The sequence below is a fragment of the Phocoena sinus genome, chromosome 2 (assembly GCF_008692025.1).
Source record: "Phocoena sinus isolate mPhoSin1 chromosome 2, mPhoSin1.pri, whole genome shotgun sequence".
Classification (NCBI taxonomy): Eukaryota; Metazoa; Chordata; class Mammalia; order Artiodactyla; family Phocoenidae; genus Phocoena; species Phocoena sinus.
In genome coordinates, this window is record NC_045764.1 from 57,438,899 (window position 1) to 57,464,515 (window position 25,617).

Consider the following 25,617-nt stretch of genomic DNA (forward strand, 5'->3'; position numbering starts at 1 on the left):
CAGGCAGAACACTCTTTGATATAAATCGCAGCAATATCTTTTTTGATTTGCCTCCTAGAATAATGGAAATAAAAACAAAACTAAGCAGAACTTTTATATGTACCAGGAAACCAAAAATTTGTGTGACTCTCTTTATTGCAATGGTCTCGAACTGAATCCACAATATCTCCAAGGTATGCCTATAATGATTTTCCTTAACTCATCAGAGAACTGAGGTCTTAGGCCAAGTAACCAAACTGAAATCTACATAGACATAGGCTACTATAGAGAAAAGCAAGACTCAAGCAGTTGTTTATTGGAGCAGACAAGAGCAGACACCATAAAAGCTAGTAAGAGCTGACTGTAAGAGTGTGGAGTCTCTGAGGGTGGCAGACATAGACCAATTGACACCCTCCTTCACATTCTCCCTGTAGGAGCCCTACCAGGTATTCATGGGAAAGACTGGGGAGGATCTTGAGAAAGCTTTTTCCTAGTACCAGCCAGGGGATGGAGCACAGCCACTGATAAAACTCCACCCAGAACATATCTCCTCCATCTCCTAGAGGATACAGAAGCCAGAATCTGAAGGGGAAAAAGGAGGCACTAGTGAAAACCCACTGCAGATGGATGAAAACAGGAAAACAAATGAAGTTCTACCCTGAGGGAGTGGCAGAAACTTGTTAGACACAGATTTGAAAGCAGAGGAACATTCCCAAGACCCAGGTTCACAGCGCCTGCCTAAAACTGAGGATAGGGCAATAGATATTACCCTAACTGAAAAAATTTAAAAAGTGAAAACCAACCAACCAACCAAAAAACCAGAAAAGAGTTTTAAAGAGCTGTGGGACAATGTCAATCCACATATCATTGGAATCCCAGAAGGAGACAAAGGACAGAAAAGGAAAGGAGAAATAACCACTAGGGTTTTACAAACATAGTGATAGAGTCCAAACCAGTGGCCTACAAAGCTTAGAAAATACCAAGCAGGATAAATATGAAAGAAAAGAGGAGGGAAGGAAGGAAGGAAAGAAGGGAAGAAGGAAGCGAGGGAGGGAGGGAAGGAGGAAAAAGTGAAGCATACCATATTCAAAGCACTGAAAACCAAAGAGAAAATCATGGAGGCAACCAAAGAGGGCAAAATATATGTTATCTATAGAGGGAAAAGGGTAAGGATTGTAGCAAATTTATCATCAGAAATCATGCAAGTGAGAAGACTTGAGTTCTATCATTAAAGTGATGAAAGAAAAAGAACTGTCGACCTCAAATTCTTACTCAGTGAAAATATTCTTCAAAAATTAAAGAGAAATAGAGACTTTCTCAGAAAAACAAAAGCAAAAACATTGCTATCAGACTAGACCTACTCTACAAGAAATGTTAAAGGAAGTATTTCAGGCAGAAGAAATTAGATATAGGCCAAAAACATGGATTTACACAAAGCAATGAAGAGATCAGAAATGAAATAAATGAAGGCACAATAGAATATTTTTTCTTCTTTCAAATGTGCTATAACTGGCTTTTAAAGCAAAAATAATAAAAATATATTGTGTGATTATAGCATCAGAGGTAAGAATTGGGAATGTGCTGTTATAAGGTTCTTTACGCTTATAACAGTATAAGCGGTGAAGCAGTATAGTGTTATTCAAAGGAAGACAAATATTATTTTCAAATGTATGTGGTAAATCACATTAATGTTTAAAGAAATGTTTAAATAATCAGTCAACACAGAAGATGAAACAGAATCACAGACAAATGCTCATTTAAACCAATAGAAGGCAGAAAAATATGAAGTAAACAAAAATGAAAACAAATACAAAACAGCTCGCAAGATGGTACAGTTTAATCCAACCCTATGAATAATCACTTTAAATGAGAATGGTCTAAAGAAATCAATAAAATGATGGAGATTGCCAGAATGGATTAAAAAAAGTAAGACCCATTCATCTGTCACCATGCAGTGGACCCCCTTTACCTGTTTCACTCTCCCTGCCTCTGGTAACCACGACGCTGTTCTCTATACACAGAAGTAGAAATATAATGTTGTACACATGAAACTTATATAATGTTATAAGCCAATGTTTCAATTAAAAAATTTTTAATAAAATAAAAATTAAGGTTCAACCATAGGCTGTCTACAAGAAACCTACTTTACAAATAAAGAGATATCGGTTGAAGTCAAAAGATGGAGAATGCATGCATACACATGTAATCATGAATCAAAAGAAAACCAGAGTATCTGTATTAATTTCCGAAAAAGTAACTTTCAGAACAGGAAATATTATCAGGGATAAAGAGGGCTATTAGATAATGATAAAAGGGTCAATTGTGTAAGAAGGCATAAAAATCTTAAATGTTTATGCACTATCAACACAGCTGCAAAATGCATAGGCCAGGGCTTCCCTGGTGGCGCAGTGGTTGAGAGTCCGCCTGCCGATGCAGGGAACACGGGTTCGTGCCCCGGTCCGGGAAGATCCCACATGCCATGGAGCGGCTGGGCCCGTGAGCCGTGGCCGCTGAGCCTGCACGTCCGGGGCCTGTGCTCCGCAACGGGAGAGGCCATAACAGTTGAAAGGCCCGCGTACTGCAAAAAAAAAAAAAAAATCAGTGAAACCCAAAGCTGGCTCTTTGAAAGATCAATAAAGTTGATAATATTCTAGACAAATTGACCAAGGGAGAAAAGGGAGAAAAAAAAAATTACAATATCAGGAATGAAAGACTTTAACACTGATCCCCTAGACATTAGAAGGCTGATCTGAGAACACTACAAATAACTCGATACCCACACATTTGACAACTGAGATGAAGTGGACCAATTACTGAAAGACACAAACTACCAAAACTCACCCAAGATATAGATAAACCAGATAATCCCACAGCTATTAAAGGAACTGAATTCTTAGCTAACCGTTGTAAAAGAATTTTTTTTTCTCCAATGAAAAAATTCTAATCCCAAAAGTTCCCACGGGTGAATTTTACTGAACATTTAAAGTCAGAAATGTTTATGCTACACAATACCTTTCAGAAAATAAAAGAGGAGGAAACACTTGCCCACTCTTACCAAGAGGCCAGCATTACCCTAATATTTTTCATGATCACAGACACAAAATCCTCAACAAAATATTTGCAAATCAAAGCTATTAGGGAATAAAAAGATACAAGACATCACCACGAAGTGAGGCTCATCCCAGGAATGTAAGCTTGGTTCAACATTCAAAAATCAGTCAATATAATTTGCCATATTAACAGAATACAAAGAAGAAACCATATGATTCTCTGGTGCAGAACACAATTCTAAGCCCCTCCTATCCAGATAGCATCAATTCTAGGAGGACTTACACAGAGCACCAGTAGATTGAGCCTTTGTTCTCTTGCAAATCTGAGGTCCTTTCCAGCATCACCCATTGCTGACAAACGAAGAAGCAAAAAGATGTAGATATGCAATGACCTGATTATTTCTTACACTCATCTGACTCAAGTCATAAGCAAGGCAAGAGAGTAGCGGTGCTCAGGTGCTCTCGGGAGCCGGCACTTTTACACACATCTCAAATCATCCCTTTTTTTGCATCACAGCCCCCTCTCAAATTCTTTCCGGGGGTGGAGTTTCCTGGTTCTGGTTAGCTCTGCTTCTATTTGAGTTTCTCATCTGCACCTAGTCTTTCATGTTTTTCATGTGTTAAGAGCACAAGGAAGGGCAGCTGAGAGGAAGAGGCAGGACTCAGTCCCCAGCAGACCGTGTTCCAACTAACGAAAGCTGCCCCACCCCAACACCAGGCGGGTTTCACTCACTTCACTTGTATGGGCACAACGATGTTACCTTTTTGCACTTTCCTCTCTTTAATTTGTTGAAATTACTCACTTCACATATTCATTCTCAATCTCTTCCAAAAGCTTTTTGTGTCAGTGAGTGAATCAGCCCCTTTCTTTTTATTATTATTTTAAAATTTTATTTTATTGAAGAATATTTGATTTACAATGTTGTGTTAGTTTCCCGTGTACAGCAAAGCGATTCAGTTATACATGTATATAATAGTTTGCATCTGCTAATTCCAATTTCTCAATCCATCCCTCCCCAATGTAGCTGCAAATGGAATTATTTCACTCTTCTTCATAGCTGAGTAGTATTCCATTGTGTGTGTGTGTGTGTGTGTGTGTGTGTGTGTGTGTATACACCACCTCTTCTTTATCCATTCATCTGTCAAAAAGATAGCTGCACCCCTATGTTCTTAGAAGCACTGTTTACAATAGCCAAGACATGGAAACAACCTAAGTGTCCATCAACAAATGAATCATCCCCTTTTGATGAATAAAGTCAAGACTTTGACACCCCAAGGCACTGGGAAAGGCTATGGGGTCATGTGCCACACAGACATGATGGTGAGTTCTCCTTTCTGGTGGCTTTGCTCTCTGGATAGGCTGCCAGTTTCCTAAATCATCCAGTCCAGGCTCCTCTTTGCTAACCGCTCTTCTCTCAGCATCTCTCTCCTGACTCATATTTTACTCTGAGAAGCAGGATAAAAACAGGCTGCACTCTCCACCCTTGACTTGGAAATTTCCTCAGCTGAACAACCAAGTTTATGGTTACAAGTTCTGCTCCCTACACACCAGCAGGGCACAGCTTCACTAAACTTTCTGCCAATATGTAGAATAGATCCTCTTCCTCCAGCTTCCAGTAGCATTTCTTCACCTTCTTCTGAGCCTTCTAGGGCAACATTCTCCAAGTCCAGTCTGGGAGCTGAAACAGCAGTGGTCTTAAAGTCCCTGTGTCTATAGTCTGTTTCTGGTGACTTAGGCATTATACAAGGGAATGTAGGATTTTTCCACAACGCTCCTCACTTCCTTTGAGTCCTCACGACCAGAGTCCTTTACACTTGTATCTCCGATAACAGTCTGTTCAAAGCAGTCTAGGCTTTTACTATCATGCTGGGCAAGGCTCTTCAAGCTTTGGGCCACTGCCTAATTCCAAAGCCACCGTCACATTTATAGGTATTTGTTACAGCAGCACCCCACTTCCACAGACTGAAATCTGAATTTGTTTTTTCTGTTGCCAGCATGTTGCCACAGGTGTACCAACAGGTGTGTGTCAGGGGTGGGGATCATGGGACCCAAAATCCTGCCGACCACACTGTCACTCCTACTGAGACCCAAGTCAGAGTTCTGCGTGCCTGGTTATAATTAATCAAAGTCTAATCTCAGACTACAGGGCAAGGAGAAAGCGGTGCAACCCTTCCTATCTGGCAGGAAAGAGAAACCCACTGACATCTCCCAGTCCTGGAGGAGCTCACAGAGGCAGAGTCTGGACTGGACTTGACTTATTGGATCTCAAACTGGAACCTTAGAGAAAAGGTGGAGAAACCCTTTCAACAATTATTCCAGAAGGGGTGAGTTACATAGGCTATGTGTCTTCATTCCAAAGAAGGGCTTGAGAGGACTTCCCTGGTGGTCCAGTGGTTGAGACTTCACCTTTCAATGCAGGGGACGCGGGTTCAATGCCTGGTCAGGGAAGTAAGATCTCACATGCTGCAGGGCGACTAAGCCTGCGTGCTCTAGGGACACGTGCCACAACTAGGAACAACGTGCACGCCTCAAGGAAAAGCCCATGGGCTGCAACAGAAGATCCCGTGTGCCACAAGTAAGACCCAATGCAGAAAAAGGAAGGAAGGAAGGAAGGAAGGAAGGAAGGAAGGAAGGAAGGAAGGAAGGAAGGAAGGAAGGAAAGAAAGAAGGATTTAAAAACAAACAAAGGAGGGCTTGAGGTGGTGAAAAAATGAATTGCTACCTGCTTCCCCGCCGCCCTCAACTGCTCCCTCCAAAGCACATGTGCGGGCATGTGCGCACACACACACACACACACCTCTTACATGAATTTTTACATTTCAGGTGGGTCTATTAGTTTCCAATAAACATACTTGGCCTCTATTTTTGGATCTCATCACCCTAATGAAAGGATTACCAGAATGCTTCATAGCCAATTATTGTGCGAAAGAGAAATGCATGTATTTATTCCTTCTCGATAGTGATGATTAAGAGGGATTTCATTTCTCTGGAGTCTAGAAGATGTTTAAAATCTAAATGAACTGACTACAGTGAAGAATACCCTCTTTCCAGCCCAACCTGAGGAAAATGCCACTCTAGACTGTGCTGTCTTGTCCCATCCCATTAGCATGAAATCTCTCTTCTGTTCCTCTGCATCTCACTGTGAGGATGAGATAAAGCAGGTGCCAAGAAGATCCCACTCAGGGCAGGGAACTGGCTCTCACTTCCCATCTGAGAAACCCAAACCCCAAATCTATTCTCTGTTCTGGGTTTCCTGCTGGTTTGTTTCCCCACTGCAGTTCCATTAGGCTGCATTGGATAATTATTCCTCTACAGCAGAAGAAATATATTCATACAGAAAAGATCTCTCTAAATAAATCTACTTTTGAAGTTCTCCCCTGGGAGATAAATTTTAAGCAGCAATGCGTCGTTATGGAAATACACATCAGTAACCTTATCTTCGTTGAGAACTGTTGACAGCTCCCACTGCGCTTACCACCAAAAAGCCCTCCTTTTTGTACAGGGAAATAGCAGCGTTGCCTGCCATGCACTATGTTGCAGCCAGATGACTGGTCTACTGGACCAGGTCAGCACGGGTGGGTCATACAGCAGAGTCCCAATATGCAGGTGTCAAAATTTAAATTCCATTTTAAATGGAAATGTAAACCAGACTTACACTCAGCCTTGGTTATTAGTGTTTTGAGGATATAGGATTAAGCCTTTCTCCGTGGCTCAATGACAAGAGAGGCCATCAAATGTCCTGGAGGGTCCAGCAGGCTTGTGGCATGTCACACTCTGGACACCTGACCACATCCAGCAGGTAGAGTTGCTCTGACTCTGGCCTCTCTGTGCTCAGGTTCTGCAATCCTCCAGAAAACTCTGAGAGAGGAAAGCGACAGAAAAGTCATAAAAATTTAGTGCTTCGTTAATGTGTGATACCACGCAGCCAAAAGAGGGGCTTGTCTTCCTTCTCACCTCTCTGCAAAACATGGTTAACTGTGGACTTTGCAATCACCTCCACCAATAAGGAGAACACAATAGGGGAATATGGTTAAGAGGTAACTGATGAATATTATTTTTTTCCTCTTTTGCTTTCTGACTGCATTATAAAATATTTTATGAGCCAAATATAAAAATCTATTTTGAATGCCTACAAATATATATGTATATATTAAATAGTATTTACTTTAAATGTTATTACTTTTTTATTTCAACACAAAATAGTTAACAAACCAGCTACATTCAATTACATAATTCTAACACCAATGAAAAGTTCTGGTTTTTTCCTGGGTAGACCCAAGGAATTGTCTGGCCCTTTCTTCAAGCTAGCACTTGAAGTGGCTGCCAGGGAAGCAGAGGCATCTTGGAAGATGTGTAAATCTGTAGGACTGCAAATGTCTGGTTCCAGTGTGGGAACTGCAATGTCATTACCGGAAGTAGCACGTGAATCAGCCCCGTCTGTGCCTGCTCAATGCAGACTGCAACCAAAGCTCAGTAACTCTTGATTTTATTACTAATAGAATTAATTCAATAAAAATCATGATTTTATTTTTTCAGAGATCTCCATTTTGACAGCCTTCTGAGCTAAGTCCTATTTTCTCCATTTCTATTCTGTGTTATAAATTAATTGATCTCACTGATGGCAAGTGGACATCTGGTATCTTCTGTTGAAACTTCCTCAGGGAAGAGGAGGGTCAGGCTTGTAAGCACTTGCCCGTTGAAGCAGCCAAGGAAATTGCCAATTCTCACTGAGATTGTCTGCTAACCCGGTCCCTCTTGCTCTGTTTATTTTTGGTTTGTTTTTTGTTTGTTTGTTTGTTTTCCTTTACAAATCTCAAGCTTCTAATTTCACAAACAAAATTACCTGGGGTCCCTGGCCTCGTTGGGTCATGAGTGTTGACAGCAGTCCTCCCTATGAAGAGCCAAACAAAACATTAGATAATTAACATGACTTAAGAGTTTGTAAGCCCAAGTTAAATCAAACTGTAGGCTTTTTTTTTTTTTTTTAGCGTTTCTATGCTATCTGCAAGCCTCAACTGTTGTGATCCCATTATAAGAAATGAAGCTGTGATTCTGCAGTGAGATAGCCCTTGTGTTGCCACGGTACTACTCTACATCAGTCACTGCTGGGTAGGAAATCATCTTTATTATGTGATTTGCATTTTATAGATTACAATCCTGTGTCAGTCCCATCTGACATTGCCTCAAGTGTACTTCTTCACAGGCAGGCAGATGTTGTCCCCAGTTTAAAAATATGCAAGTTGAGACAGTAAAGGTAAGTACCTCGCCCAGGGCCAAATGTGTATGTTCATTGCTCACACAGTGACATTCAAGGACACAGAGTCAGTGTTTAAAGGCCCAAATACATAATTAATATATAGTATTATATAGTACGTAATATAATACTTGTGTATTATATATTATACACCAAAATATGCTAATAGGTCAATTTTTAAAAATATTAGTATATTAATATTTTAACACATATAATATATAAATATATAGTGATATATTAATATATTAAATATATATTGAATATTAAATATATGTTAAAATATGTTTATATAAGTATTATATTATATATTAATATATTTAAAATTAAATATATTAATATATACTTTATTGATTAATATATTGTTAATACATACTATATTGACATATATTATAGGTACTAGGTACTAATACATGTTAATAAATAAGTATAGTATATTATACCAGATTATTATATATTACTATATATAATATATAAAAGCATATAGAATATAATATGAAATAATATAAAAGTACTATATACTATACATTAATATATAGTTATCTATTATGTATAAAAATATACTAAGTATACTATATATAATATGATTACTACATACTAATAAAATTATCAATTATTATTAATGTAATAGCATATGTAATATAATATACTAATACAATATAATACGATAATGATTATAATTATATTAATTAATAGTTATCACAATATATTATATATTAATGCATTCCAATTAATATTAATTATAATTTGTGTAATTATAATGTACCATATTATGTATTAATTATTAATTATGTGAGTACATACTCTATTGATATAATACAAATGCTAATTAATATATACATTGCCATTCCCTTAACAACAACAGAATGACATGAGGGGAGGTAAGGAGCCTCACCTGCTTCATGAGCTGTCATGGTTTCAGCCCTGTGTTGCCTCATGGCTTTCCCAGGCTCCTGGGCACCTGTGAGTGGGTGATGCTGAGTTCTTCTGTGCTGAGGGCTGACAGGAAAGGAGTATCAGGTTCAGGTTGAAGTGTTTACGTCGGGTGGAAGAGGGTGATTTCTGTGTGCAGAGGTGAAATCTCAGTGTATGAGGTATTGCCATACATGGGTCCAAGATGAGGTCTCCTTTACTTTTTCCCTTTAATTTGGAATCTTTTATTCTCATGATGTTTAATATTCTTTTTTCCTTTTTTATGTTATTTTGAGAGTTTTAACTGAGTGTTATGAGCTGAACTGTGCCACTCCCCAAAATCCATATGTTGAAGTCCTAGCACCCAGTACTTCAGAATGTGACTGTATTTTGGAGAGGGTCTTTAAATGAGGCAATTAAGTTAAAATCAGGTCATTAGATGAGCCATAACCCATTATGACTGGGGTCCTTATAAGAAGAGATTGGGGACACAGACTCACACAGAGGAAAGACCATGTGAGGACATGGAGAAAGCGGCCGTCTACAAGCCAAGGAGAGAGGACTCAGCAGAAACCAACCATGCAGACACCTTGATCTCAGACTTCCAGCCTTCAGACTGTGAAAAAATTAATTTCTGGTGTTTAAGCCCCCCGGTGTGTGGTACTTTGTTATGGCAACGCTAGCAGACTAATCCAATGACAAAAATCAATTTAATGTTCCTGCAAATCTGTAATGTAGAGATTAGACTCTAAATTATTAATTTAGCACTTAATAATTTAACAATTATTTGATGATGATGATGATGTCAATCCCAAGTGTAAAAGTTCAGCCATGTTTTGATAATGTATATAGCTGGATACCTACATCAGGGTACTTGGATTATATCCAAACAACTAAAATAGCCTAAAGCAAATCAGAGTTGTCACCACACCCTCCTTGACATAAGAATGTGAGGGTTGAGTCCCAGATCAGCTAACAATTTACACTGGACTTTGCCTGGGTCATTTTCTACCCTGAACCTCAGTTTCCTCTGCAGAAAACTGAGGGTGTTGAAGTTTCTCCTACCTCTGGATATGCTGTGGTTCTAGATAAGAACTCTAAGGGGAAAATGACTTTCAACTCTATTTTCTGGAACTAGCCATGGTTATTATCCTAAAACCCAAAGAGAAAAGACCATTTCCTGAAGATTCATGTTCTGGCACCTAGCACCTCTTCTGGATTATCTGTTATCTGAATCTTGTATTGTCTCGCCTCACCCACAAAAACATACTTTCTTGGAGAAGAATGGATGGATCTTATATTAGTTTCCATCTCCTCCTGTATCTAGCACTGTTTCTATAAACATACTAGAAGTCTGACTAATGTGGACTTAATGAATTAGCAGGATAATCTGTGTATGTATGTGTGTATGTGTGTGTGTGCGCGTGTGTGTGTGTGTGTGTGTAGTGACAGTCTGATTCTTTCATGAGATGAAACACAGTCAAATCAGGAAGGGAATTACTGACTAGTACACCACAAGCATATAACCATATGCTCTACCTGAAGAAAGTATTCAAAAGAGAATTCCAATAGAAGAAAATAGACAATGCAAGAGAGAGGGAAATAACAAGTCAAGAAAAACAAATAGTTTTGGGCCAGTAGATGAGCTTAAAGTTTTGGGGACCACCCCAGGCTGCTTGTCCTCACCCCACGGGTCCCCCAGCCCAGTCTAGGACCCCTGGACACAGGTCAGAGAAAGGAGCAGGACAGCCTGGCCGAGCTGGGCCTCCCCTGCAAATGGGGAGAGTCCCCTCATGAACACACCTAAAGATAAAATCAGCAAATCCCCATTTCTCAGAAAACACCAAATTAAAAAGGAGACTTCCCCAAGATTTGATAGAAAGCAGGTAACACCCACAATTGCTGGGGTTTGGCCTTAAGGAAGACAAAACCCACCGGAGCTTTGTGAGCTGGAGGCCTGGGGTCGGGATACAGTTGTACCTCCCTCGCCCTCTGTTTGCTCACAGGGAGATTGGATGGAGAAGAGATGGGAGCAGTCCAGCCACTGTTATGACATATCTAAGACCCCCACGTCAGTGGGAATTAAATCCGACTCCTGTGTTTCATTGGCTTCAGCCAAAGAATGTGGGTTTGCAGAGCCAGTGCCTCCAGATAGTGCACAGGTCTGGAGTAAATGGCCCAGGGCGGAGGCCAGCATCCATGCAGAGGGTCCATGAGTATACCCAGAGTGATGCCTGCATCTCCCTACCTCCACAGGCCGGGGACCACACTGTCCAGAGGAAGGAGGAAAGGCAGGACGCAGGGCCAGGGCTGTGGAGTGCTGGGATGAAGCCACCAGGGATGGCCTGGAGCAGGAACTTCTTGCTGCAGGGGGCAAGTTTGGCTCAGAAGAGGGTGCCCTGGGCACCACTCCTCAGGATGCTGCTCCCGACTCCCCTCCTCTGTCACCCTCTTGGCCACAGTCCTATTTTACTCTAGGTGACTTCCCCACAGGGCAACGTTGGAGTGATGGCACCAAGGTCCCCTCTGATCACACCAAAGCCACCCCAACTCCCAGTGGCTCCTGTGGTCTCAAGTAGCCCCCTCACCTGTTCCAATCCATCTGTCTAGCTGCACCTAGCACTCTCCTGGCCCCATGGGTCCCTCATAGCCTGCCACCTCACACAGCAGTGAGCCAAGACAAGAGGTCTGTTTCTGGAGACACCAACGTGGTACCCTGGCTTCCGCTCTTGGACAGCTAGCTTCCCGCTGTCCTTCCCATTGCCTACCCACCCCCAGCCTTCTAGACACCTGACTTCCTCAGGCCACCAGCACTCAGCCCAGCTCACCTTGCTGTTCTTTTATCCCCCGAGTCCCAGCTCTAGGCGCGGAGGTGCTGGTAATCTAATCCAAGAGCATCTTTGATTGTGGCATCTCCCCTGCCTCAAGGAGACACATGTGAGCACCAGAATCCCTCTGAGCCTTGGAGGAGCCTCTCATCCAGGGGCAGTTATCATGAGAAAGGGAATCCAGCAGGGCTGGCTAACTCTTCTCCCTCCGCACCTCTGTCCCTGCTGTTCCTGTGGCCCTCTGCCCCTTCATTACTGTGGCAACACCAAGTAAGTGCCTCACCCAGGGACCCAGCTTCTGATCCCAAGGAATGTCCTTTTCTCCCCCACTTGACCACTTCTACTGAACGTGACAGCCTGCCACACTGCTGTGTATGTATGTGCGTGTACACCCTGCTTCTTCTACCTGAAAGCACAACCATCTTGGCACACACTGTCCCCACCTTTATGTGTCCTTCAACGTGGAGTAAAATACCTCAGCAGGTACCTTGGACCTGAGTGAATGTTTACCTAGTTGAGTCATGACCCATTGGATGTGTGTCCAAGGAGAAGCAAGGTGGGACCACTCTGCAGGAATTCCTAGGAAATGCAGCCCCTCCCTCCAGTGCTCTATTTGAAGTCAAGATGAAATGGGTTCCCAACCCAAACTATGGGTCAGTCCCCACCTGCCCTGTGACCCGAGGATGAGGCCCTGGTGGTCCAAGGCACCACAGGTTGCCTTGCTCCTACTCACATATCCCTTTTACTGCTTTCGATTTATGCAAATAAATGTTGCCTTCCCAATTACAAGTGCCTTGGAAGGAAGGCCAATAACACAGATTACTATGTTTGTGTTCTATCAATATTTGGTGATTCAGTTCTTGATTTGTTTTTCAAGGGATGTCTGTCTGAGTGACCCATCACAAGAGCGGCAAAATTCTGCCTGGAAATAAAAGGGCCTGTGGGGAAACAGTAAAGGTCAGGTTGTCTGTGTCTGCTGTCTGCTGTCTTCTGTTTCATGCACTCTGCTCCACGGGAGTCACCATTTCATCTCCAGCCAACGCCTTGGGGGAGCTACTAACACCATCTCCAGTTTGTGTGTGAATAAACTGAGGTGTGGAGAGGCTAAATAATTTCTCCGAAGTCAAGCCAGCACCCGTATTCTTGGCCACTTGGTGCTGTTTCCTACCTGGTGATCAGCTGTGTTCCAGGCTCAGAGCTGGCACGGCCAGGACAGAGGAAAGAGTGCCAAGAGGGCTCCTCCCCGGCTCTCTAACTTCCCCAGAAAGTGAGGGGCCGAGGGGGGGTCTGTGCCTCTAACCTTCTCTTGTATGTTTGCAGGGAATTTTTAACCTCCCAGTTAGCGGTCAGCCTAGGAAAGATGTGAAATGCTGCTTGCTGAACTCAAGGTCCCCAAAGGGAGACTCAGCCAAACGGAGAGCCAATAGAGCCCATTTCTCTCCTTGGAACTAAGAGACGAAGCCTCCTTCTAACAGCCAGCACCAACTTCCAGCCGTGGGAGTGGCCACCACGGAAGTGGGTGCCCCAGCCCCAGTCAAGCCTTTGGATGAGGCATTCCCAGCTGACAACCTGACTGCGACCCTATGGGGTTCCTGAGCTGGAGGCACCCAGCCAAGCCAACCTAGATCCCGACCCAGAGAAACTGTGTAAGGTGATAAATGTTTGTTGTCTTAAGCTGCTAAATGTGGGGTAATTTGTTACACAGAAATAGACAACTATTAAGATTATGTATTTACATGTATTATCTCCTGTATTAGATTTTAGATTCCTTAAAATGATGATTCCTATTTATCACATTGTATCTGGGACAATGTCTCAAGCCAGATAGGTCTTCCAGAAATGTTCATTGCATCCATTAGTGAATCAATGGATTTCTGATCAACTTTGGGGCTGATTTTATTTGTCACACATTTATTAAGAGCCTCATTTTAGTCCAGCATTGAGCTGGGCTCTGGGACATGTCTGAGTCCCAGAGACCAACTCTTAGATGAGCTATGAGCATGCCCAGAGTTGTCCCAACTGAGACTCCCCACTCCCCACCAGCCTCTCTGGTTGAGGCTGACAAGGAGCTCAGATGCTAGTTTAAAAAAAAAAAAGAACCATAATTATAATGAAATATTAGAGGAAAATAATAAAAGTAAGTTGCTAGAGCTATGAATGCTCTCACTGCCTAGGAGCATTGTGAAAGTCTTCACAAGGAGGTGACATATGAACCAGCACTGCAGAGGGATTGAGAATATGCCAGGAAGACAAACGGCGGGGTGTGGGGGGCAGTGTGCTAGGAGGAGGGAACAGCCTATGCAAAGTCGTGGATGAGTGAGCATTCACTGTATGTCAGGGGATGGGAAATGCCCACTTGTACCTTGGGTCTCAGCCATGGGGGAGCCAGCAAGAGAGGATACACCTGAAAGTGAGGCTGCTTTAGCTGTGGAGGGATTTCCTGGTGGCAGAAGTGCAACCACTAGCTAGCAACCTGAACCTTCTTTGAAGATTAGAGACTATATTCCTGACACTCCCAAATTTCCCAGCATTCCCTATTGTCCCCAAATTCCCAATAGACACTCCCAACTTTCCTAACTATCTGAACCCTCCCAGGAAGCATCATGTGCCAGATGAGATCCTGGCCTCTGAAGGTGAATACACCAGGGGCCAGGCCCTGCTGGGATGAGTGAGGATTAGGGTCTTTCCTGTTTGCTTCTGTAACTGCCAGGCAACAGAAACCCTTGCCTACATTTGGAGGTTGTTATAGACTGGATATTTGCATCCCAGAAAAATTCATGTATTGAACCCCTAACCCCCAATGGGATGGTGTTAGGAGATGTGGTCTTTGGGAAGTGATTACGTTTATATGAGGTGCTGAGGGTGGGGTTTCCATGATGGTATTAGTGCCCTTATAGGAAGAGACACCAAAGAGATTGTTAGGACAGAGTGAGAAGGTGGTGTCTGCAAGCCAGGAATTGGGTCCTCACCAGGACCTGACCACACTGGCACCCTGGCACTCCAGCCTCCAGAGTGTGAGAAATAAATGTCTGTTATTTAAGGCACCCAGTGTATCATATTTTGTTATGTCAGCCTGAGCTGACCAAGACAGAGACTCTTCTTGGAGAGGCAGGGACTTACTTTCAATCACAGAAGCCATGAAGGTTCTGATAGTCCTGTTCTCCAACCCCCAGAAGCTAGAGCTCAGGCTGTGGCCTGGGGAAGGCCCATGGGGTGTGGGTCTGCAGAGAACATAAAGGGTTCTCTGCAGGGAGAGTTTGGAGGTGACACTGACACCTGGGGACCTGAAACATCATCATGGCCCCCCCTACTAGAGAGGGGACACCTTGGGGGGTCAGGTAATAAAGGGATGCCTAGTTCAGGCCTCTCGTGGGGGGGTGTGCAGGAATTGTGTTTAAGACATGCAAAGGGGCTGGTACACCGTTATCGTTCAATTCATGCCGTGTTGTTTTTTTCAGTCTTTGTTAGTGTTTTGTGGGCTTCTTAAAAGGGATCCCTTCTCATATAGGGTGTAACCCAGTTCTTCTTAATTAAAGATTTGCTTTCACAGAACTTTCTTTCTGGGCCTCCATATTCATGCCAAGCTGCACACCCAAGGGGGTGAACTGCTGTCATCAATTCCTTTAGATGAGATCGTTCCTTATCTGGAGTTTTACTGGTACAGAAGAAGAAAATTGTTCTCAATATTATTATTGTGATTTGAGAATCTATTTACCTATTATTTTCATTTATGTTTTTGTCCTAGGAACAAAAAATTTGGACAATTTTATGTGCCTTTGTTTTTTGTTTTTGTTTTTGTTTTGTTTTGTTTTGTCTTGTCTGGCTGTGTTGGGCCTTCATTGCTGTGCACAGGCTTTCTCTAGTTGCGGCGAGTGGGGGCTACTCTTCATTGCGGTGTGTGGGCTTCTCATTGCAGTGGCTTCTCTTGTTGTGGAGCACGGGCTCTAGGCATGTGAGCTTCAGTAGTTGCAGCACGCGGGCTCAGTAGTTGTGGTGCACGGGCTTAGTTGCTCCGTGGCATGTGGATCTTCCTGGACCAGGGCTCGAACCCGTGTCCCCTGCATTGGCTGGTGGATTCTTAACCACTGCGCCACCAGGGAAGCCCATGTGCCTTTGTTTTTTTGGAGTTTCCATAGCAGTAAAAGATTCACTCAATAATGACATTTATAATTTTTCAACTACAGGTAGGATTATACCTATTTGTACTTTAAAGCCTTGGCAATAAAGCTTTCACCCAACAATACTCTGCTTTTTACATGCTTAAAAATTTGCTCTAAAGGCTAAATAAAATAGAGTAGCAGGGCATGAATCTCTAAGTTTTCAAAAAACGGACCTTTATGTTTATATAACATAATTTCATTTTTTTAAGTCTCCTTCCATGGGAGAAATGAAATTTCAGACAATTCAGGCCTCCCCCCCACCACACACACACACACACACACACACACACACACACACACATACACACACACACACACACACACAGAGGCACACACCACCTTTTCCCTTCTTCCTGCCAGTGTGGCTGTGTTTTGGATGGTTTCTTGATGCCATGGCCTCAGGGGTGGATGGGGATGGGTGTCTGTCCCCATCGTGTCATCCTCTGTCTGCCATCCCCTGAAGGGTGCGTCTGCACGGGGGTTCCTGTCACTGCTGTGTGCAAGCTGCTGCTCAATCTCCCTGTACTTCTACCCCAGGGCCCCTTCAGTCCACCCCTCTCCCAGCTGCTTTGGGCTGTTCTTAGGGACCTAGGAGTAGCCCACTGCAGTCTGTGCCACTCTGGGGCCACAAGAAACTTGGTGGGACAGAGGTGGCCTTCTGTACTACTCTTGACTCCTGGGAAATTATTTTACTGCTTTGCAGACAACACTGGAGTGCAAGGGAGCTCTGTGATCTGTATGAGTCCTTCAGCCATGTCCTTATAGCCAGGGCCACGTCTGCGCTGGGATGGGGGTGCAGCACTCAGAGACCTTGCAAGCTGGCAGGCCCCTGTGCTCCTGCTTCCCTGAGTCACCTGCCCTCTGGCTGTCTGCACCTGCCCTCCCTGCCAGGGCTCTCCAGGGGGAGTACCCTGGGCCTCTGGCTCAGAGCCCCACAACTCATTTCCCCTTTTCTTCTCTGACATACTCTCATCCCTCCCGCCAGCCCAGGAAAGCTCAATCTACTCTTCAGAGTGAGAGAAACTGACTCAAAATGAGCACGTGTTGTCTCTCAGGGCCCGACTTTCAAAACTCAAAATGTTTTCATCTCAGACTCTTGTTTTGAATTTCCAAAAGTCCAGTTTTGAGACATTAAAGGTAGATTGTGAAATGCAGACTCTCCATTCTGCTGTGTGTGGTACATACAACATACACTGGATGATGCCCCAAGGAGGGTAAGATAGAAGGATGTCTGGAAGTACTGTGGACAAAGAATCTGTAGTTTCTCTGTAAAAATAGTACCCCACTGCAGACGTAAATATTTGAATGTAACCTGGAAAGGGCCTTTTGCATCCATCAGATTCTTTGGGGGCACTAATGATGACTGAACTTTGAATTGTTGAAAATCAGAGGTTGGGGTACTTTGGGAGATTGGGCTTCATCAGAGGCCATTGGAGCAGCCTGTGATGTGCCCTCTGGGTGATGACATGGTCCGTCCCCATGGCTCAGTGCTGTGACGTGAGAGCTCCCCTGGGAGCAGGGGGTGTGGGAGTCTGCATGGAGGGAAATGGAGGGGACTGGGAAAATTTGGTTTGGGGGCTTATTCACACAGCATGAGTGTACTCCTCATATGGTCTCCCTCCTTAACCCGCCACAACACAGAGGAGGAAGCAAACAGGCACAGAGGAGGGTGAAGGGCATTTCCCAGGGCTCCCTTTCCATAGACACTCTCCACACAGGGCTCCCAGAGACTGGTGTGGACAGCAGTGGGGACAAAGGCTGGTGTACCTGGACCCAGGTCTTCTCAACCTCCTCACTTGGCCCGTGTACACAGCCCCCAGCCCTCTAACTCCCTTCAAACGAGGGCGTCAAGATGGAATCTCTCTCTCTCTCTCTCTCCTTATTCCTTCAAAGCTAAGCTGATACATCAGTCAAGCAGAAGCATGTCTAGTTTAACTGCTTCTGCTCCAGGCTGGTGTTGCACCTCTAGCGTGGAGGGTGTGGACTTCCCTCACTTCAACTAAGGGATGAATTTCTACTGAAGCTGAGAGTGGGCATGTACCGGCCTCTACCCTCAGATCACATACCACAGCTACTCTGTGCTCTTTCGGGCTGGTCCTGAACAGCCAGAATCACCATGTTCTCTCTACGGGAGGAAGGCAGAAATACGGAAAGTGGGTGCTGATGAGCTGGGCTGAAAGTTATCTGCATTCAGAGTCTGATGTTTGGAAGGTGTGTATAGGAAAAAGAGAAGTGGGGGTGAAGTTATGGAATTTGGAATATATTACAAGCATTTAGAAATTGAAGACAAACAAACAAAAACCTGGTTCATGAAATGCGAGTTTTCAGGGACAGAGCATCCTCCCTTCACTGGGGCACTATGCTTGGCGATCTATGCCACCCATTGATCTGGTTCTCACAAAGCACCAAGCTGCCATGTCTGTCCTACAGGGTTTCCCCAGGTTGTGTGGATCCAGGGCTCTTGACTTGGGCTCAAGGACACCCTTAGGGACGGTATCCACACTGGTTCCTATGGCAGGAAACACTACTCTCAGAAGCCCTACTCTGTACCCACCTATCCTGGAGAACCCCAGGCCATCACTGTTCAGTAAGGACCCTGAAGGAAGGTAATAAAAAAGGTCTTCAGACACAGTTCCCAAAATGTGCTTGGAGTCTTGAGGGATGGTTGAATTGCTAGGTTTTAACAAGATGTTGGCATTAGTTATGTGTAGTCAAGGGATCAATCCACAGAATGCTAGATTTGGGAAGGACTACAGAAATCTGTGATTCTGACTCTTTCTTTGTGTTGAGGACTGTATCCATCAGCTCAGGAATTCATAACAAAGTACCACAGACTAGTGGCTTAAACGACAGACATTTATTACCTCACTGTCTGGAGGTAGAGAGTTCAAAGTCAAGATGTCAGCAGATCTGGCTTCTCCTGAGGCCTCTCTCCTTGGCTGGACTCTCTTTGGCCTCCTCGCTGTGTCCTCATGTTCTCTGTGTGTCCATCACTGCTGTTTCTTCCTCTTCTTATAAGGACACCAGTCACATTGGATTATGGTCCCACCCCATGACCTCATTTAACTTTAGTTACACCTATAAGGGCCCTATATCCAAATATAACCAGATTGGGGTTAAGGCTTCAACACAGGAATCTAGGGGACACAATGCAGTTCATAACAACAACGCATTCTGCTTCTGCATGGCATGGAACAAGAAAGTATTATACTATCTGCTGGCTCCAAAATAATCAAGGGTATGAATGGAATGGGTTAGACAGTGCAGTGAAAAATATTTCACCTCTCTTAGTCTCTATTTCTTCTTGGAAAACAGGAAAAGTGACATATATGCTGTATGGATAGGCGTGTTGGAAATAATGTTTGCAAGATGAGTACTTAATAAAGGGTGGCTATCCCTGTGAACCACTGGCATCATTCTGGACACTCCATGGGGTCCCAAGGTCCAGTGAAGCCCTTGGCCCACTCTGAGAAGCATTTATCTGAAAAGTTGCTGCACATTATGCTATGAGACCAGTCAACCCTGGATATGACACCAGGCTTGACACCTGGGCCACGGGCCAGACTCACACAGGGCCTGACACATGCTACCTGTCCTGTGGGAACATTATGGGAACTTTTTTGTGGGATCCTGAATGAACATCTGACTTCCCTTGAGGACTGGATCTGGTGTTGAGAGCACACCCTGTGCTTCACTACATCTGTCCATATTCTTACATAGACTTCTTCATTTGAAGTCTCCAGAATAAGATATTTCTGTACCTTACAACCTGAAAAAAATTTCAATTAAAAATAGATGAATAGATAGATGGATAGATAGATAATAGGTGATAATTAGATAGATATCTTCCATAATAATGAACAGGGTGATATGAGGGACTTACTCAAGTTGCAAACTAGAAAGTGGATTTTATGGAGCTACTCTGAAATTCTTATCATTGGGAAGATGCTCTACCAGGATCTGGAGTCAAAGAAAGGGCTGGGGAAGGAGGGGTCAAGCAGCAATGGGGAGGCTGGGGTGACTGATCACAATGTCAAGGAAGGCCACACAGTGGGGCAGGGAGAACTATCTCTGAAAATAAAGACAGTTAGTTTCCTGACAAAAATGGAGTAACAGGATTTAAATTTACTCTCATGCTGGAAAGAACTAATTTCTTTAAAAGACAAAATAAATGAAACAATGGTTTTATGCCACTGGACGTTAGGCAGCAAAGGACAGTGAACCCTGAGGGCTGGAAACAAAAGAAGCAAGGCCTACAATTGTTTTGAGTTTCAGACTACAACAAGATGAGGTGGAACTAAAGGCAGAGCCCAGAAGAGTCTTTGAATGGAGGAGACAGAACTGAGATCCCAGGAGAACAAGGCAGAAAGAGCATTTTACCAATGAGGGAGCACAGAGTGGTCAGCAGGTGATGACTGAAGCATGCATGTGAAGACATTACTGGATGCTGAGGTAAGAGCTTCCTGAAAGGATCAGAGGGAACAGTGCTTGGCACTCACATGGGGCAAAAATCAGAACCATTCCCACCACCAGGTTGGTGCATAATTTATGGGGCATTGCCTGTCTGGTGGGTAATAATTAACTCCATACTAAATATTAGGTCCTATCTAGCAAATTGTAAAAGCAGGACCCTAAGGATCAAACTGTTTCCACACAACCTATAGCAAACATGTTACCAAACCAGTATACTGACACCAGGTTTTGGTGAAGGAAAGTGCAGCATTTATCGCAGGCACCAAACAAGGAGTCTAGGCATCTAGTGCTTAAAGACCTAAACTCCCCAAAGGCTTTCAGGGAAAGGTTTTTAAAGACAGGGTGAGGGAGGGGGGTTGTGGAGTGTGTCACCAGCTTGTAGACATTCTTCTGATTGGTTGGTGGTGAGGTAATTGGGAGTCAACCTCATCAACCTTCTTGTTCCAACTGGTCTGGGGTCTACATGCTTGTGGGCAGCATACAGTTAACATCTCCCACCTAGTGGGGGTTTCAAGGTCTGCCAAACAGCTCAAAGGACATGGCTCAGAATATTATCTATAGCCCTTGAGGAGGAACTAAAGGTCCTTGACTTTGTTTGATGGCTAAACTATTATTACTTTATCTTGCTTGCCTGTTTTCCTTTCTGCATTTTCTCACTTCCCTGATTAAATTTACTCTTTGGAAATCAGAGAAGGCCTAGGAGGCTACAATTTTATAAGAGGTAGGCGGAGAACATGGTTGGGGGGGATCTGTTCTGGGAAGGCCCCATAGGGTCCTCTCAGTTACAAAGAGAGCTCAAGAATATTTTTAATAATACAAAAAGTCCATCATTCAACAAGATAAATTCACAGTACCAGACAACCAATCAAAAACTAACAGACATGCAAAGAAGCAGGAAAATACAATCTGGAATTAGGAAAAAAAAAACAACCCAGAACTGAGAGAGGTGTTAGAATTAGCAGAAAAGAATATTACAGTTGTGGTTTCAACTCTATTACAGATCTTAAAAAAAGTTAAATAGAAATATGACCTAAATAAAACTTTTAGAAATAAAAATTACAAGTCTGACATGAAAAATGCAATACACTGGATGGAAGTAAGGGCATGCTAGACATTGCAGAAGAAACAGATTTGTGAATTTGAAGACATAGCAAAAGAAACTATCCAAGAACAAACACATAGAGAAGAAAAAAGATGCAATAAATGAATGAAAAGATCATCCATGAGGGGCGGAAGAAACTTGAAGTGATCTAATACACGTGTAATTGGTATTCATAAAAGAGGCAAGGCAGAAAATGTATCTGAAGAAATAATAACCTAGAACATTCCAAATTTGCTGAAAATTATAAACCCAAAGACCAAAGTGATTCAGAAAACTCTGAGCACAAGACACATGAAAAAATTACACCAAGGTATACTACAATCAGATTGCTCAAAACCCCTGATGAAGAGAAAATCTTTTAAATAGCCAAGAAAAACACTCATACACACAAGAGCAAGAATAAGAATGACAGCAAATTTCTCATTTAAAAAAAAAAGAAGAAGACAGGAAAGAGAGTGGAATAACATCTTCAAAGCACTGACTGAAAAAATTGTTAACCTAGAATTCTATACCCAGAGGAAATACATTTCAAAAATGAAGATAAATTAAGACATTTTTGGACACACAAAGGCAAAATAATTCATTACCACACAACAAGAAATGCTCATGGAAGCCCAACAGGCAGAAGAAAGATAGAAATAAGGATCTGCACAAACAAATGAAGGGGTCAGAAGTGGTAACTACATTGGGTAAATATACAAGATTATTTCTAAGTATTTAAATCTTTTTAAAGAAAATCGTTTAAACAATAGTAATAGCAATGTATTGTGGGGCTTATAAAATATATAAAATCATACAGGTTACAATAATAGCACAAAGGTCAGGATACCTAAACATACCTTACCTGTTGTAAGGTTCTTATGTTGTACTTGAAGTGGTGTAACTTCATTTTATAACAGACAATGGTAGGTTAAAGATATATTCTATAAATCTTAAGTGACTATCAAAACAACAAAACAGAGTTACAACTAATAAGCAAAGAGGTGTTAAAGTGGAATCATAAATAATACTCATTTTACCTATGAGAAAAATGGGAATGAAAAAAGGAACAAAGTGAAAAAGCAACAAACAGAAAAAAATAGCAGGATTTAAAACTAACCATTTCAATTATCATAGTAATTTAAAGAGTCTAAACATTCTAATTAAAAGTCAGGGATTGAAGTTTTAGCCACAGCAATCAGAGAAGAAAAGGAAATAAAAGGAATCCAAATCGGAAAAGAAGAAGTAAAGCTGTCACTGTTTGCAGATGACATGATACTATACATAGAGAATCCTAAAGATGCTACCAGAAAACTACTAGAGCTAATCAATGAATTTGGTAAAGTAGCAGGATACAAAATTAATGCACAGAAATCTCTGGCATTCCTATATACTAATGATGAAAAATCTGAAAGTGAAATCAAGAAAACACTCCCATTTACCATTGCAACAAAAAGAATAAAATATCTAGGAATAAACCTACCTAAGGATACGAAAGACCTGTATGCAGAAAATTATAAGACACTGATGAAAGAAATTAAAGATGATACAAATAGATGGAGAGATATACCATGTTCTTGGATGGGAAGAATCAACATTGTGAAAATGACTCTACTACCCAAAGCAATCTACAGATTCAATGCAATCCCTATCAAACTACCACTGGCATTTTTCACAGAACTAGAACAAAAAATTTCGCAATTTGTATGGAAACACAAAAGACCCCGAATAGCCAAAGCAATCTTGAGAACGAAAAAAGGAGCTGGAGGAATAAGGCTCCCTGACTTCAGACTATATTACAAAGCAACAGTAATCAAGACAGTATGGTACTGGCACAAAAACAGAAAGATAGATCAGTGGAACAGGATAGAAAGCCCAGAGATAAACCCACGCACATATGGACACCTTATCTTTGATAAAGGAGGCAGGAATGTACAGTGGAGAAAGGACAGCCTCTTCAATAAATGGTGCTGGGAAAACTGGACAGGTACATGTAAAAGTATGAGATTAGATCACTCCCTAACACCATACACAAAAATAAGCTCAAAATGGATTAAAGACCTAAATGTAAGGCCAGAAACTATCAAACTCTTAGAAGAAAACATAGGAAGAACACTCTATGACATAAATCACAGCAAGATCCTTTCTGACCCACCTCCTAGAGTAATGGAAATAAAAACAAAAATAAACAAATGGGACCTAATGAAACTTCAAAGCTTTTGCACAGCAAAGGAAACCATAACCAAGACCAAAAGACAACCCTCAGAATGGGAGAAAACATTTGCAAATGAAGCAACTGACAAAGGATTAATCTCCAAAATTTACAAGCAGCTCATGCAGCTCAATAACAAAAAAACAAACAACCCCATCCAAAAATGGGCAGAAGACCTAAATAGACATTTCTCCAAAGAAGATATACAGAATGCCAACAAACACATGAAAGAATGCTCAACATCATTAATCATTAGAGAAATGCAAATCAAAACTACAATGAGATATCATCTCACACCAGTCAGAATGGCCATCATCAAAAAATCAAGAAACAATAAATGCTGGAGAGGGTGTGGAGAAAAGGGGACACTCTTGCACTGCTGGTGGGAATGTGAATTGGTTCAGCCACTGTGGAGAACAGTATGGAGGTTCCTTAAAAAACTACAAATAGAATTACCATATGACCCAGCAATCCCACTACTTGGCATATACCCTGAGAAAACCAAAATTCAAAGAGAGTCATGTACCAAAATGTTCATTGCAGCTCTATTTACAATAGCCAGGACATGGAAACAACCTAAGCGCCCATCATCGGATGAATGGATAAAGAAGATGTGGCACATATACACAATGGAATATTACTCAGCCTTAAAAAGAAATGAAATTGAGCTATTTGTAATGAGATGGATAGACCTAGAATCTGTCATACAGAGTGAAGTAAGTCAGAAAGAAAAAGACAAATACCGTATGCTAACACATATATATGGAATTTAAGGGAAAAAAATGTCATGAAAAACCTTGGGGTAAGATAGGAATAAAGACGCAGACCTACTGGAGAACGGACTTAAGGATATGGGGAGGGGGAAGGGTGAGTTTTGACAGGGCGAGAGAGAGTCATGGACATATACACACTAACAAACGTAGTAAGGTAGATAGCTGGGGGGAAGCAGCCGCAAGGCACAGGGATATTAGCTCGGTGCTTTGTGACAGCCTGGAAGGGTGGGATGGGGAGAGTGGGAGGGAGGGAGACGCAAGAGGGAAGACATATGGGAACATATGTATATGTATAGCTGATTCACTTTGTTGTAAAGCAGAAACTAACACACCATTGTAAAGCAATTATACCCCAATAAAGATGTTTAAAAAAAAAAAAAAAAAAAAAAGTCAGGGATTGTCAGATTAGATAAAAATTCAAGACCCAGCTATATGCTGTCTACAAAAAAAGAGCATTTTAAATATAAAGACACACTTCATTTAAAAGAAAAAGAATAGAAGATGATATACCATACTAAAATTAATCTAAATAATGCTATATTTGCTAGATTAATATCAGAATTAGTAAATTTTAGACAACAGAATGTTACTACCAAAAATAAGGTTAATTCACAATGATAAAGAGGTCAATTCATTAAGAGGACTTAACAATCCTAAAAATCTATGCAACCACTAATGCAGCTTCAAAATACTTGAAGTAAACACCAATAGAACTGGAGGGAGAAATAGAGAGATCCACAATTATAGTCAGAGGTTTCAATACGCCTCTCTTAAAAACCAATAGAACAAGCAAACAGGAAGTTGATAAGGGTACAGAAGACTTTAGCAATACTGTCAAGTAACTTTTCCTAACTGACATATACAACGCTCCAACAACCAATTTCAGAATATATATTT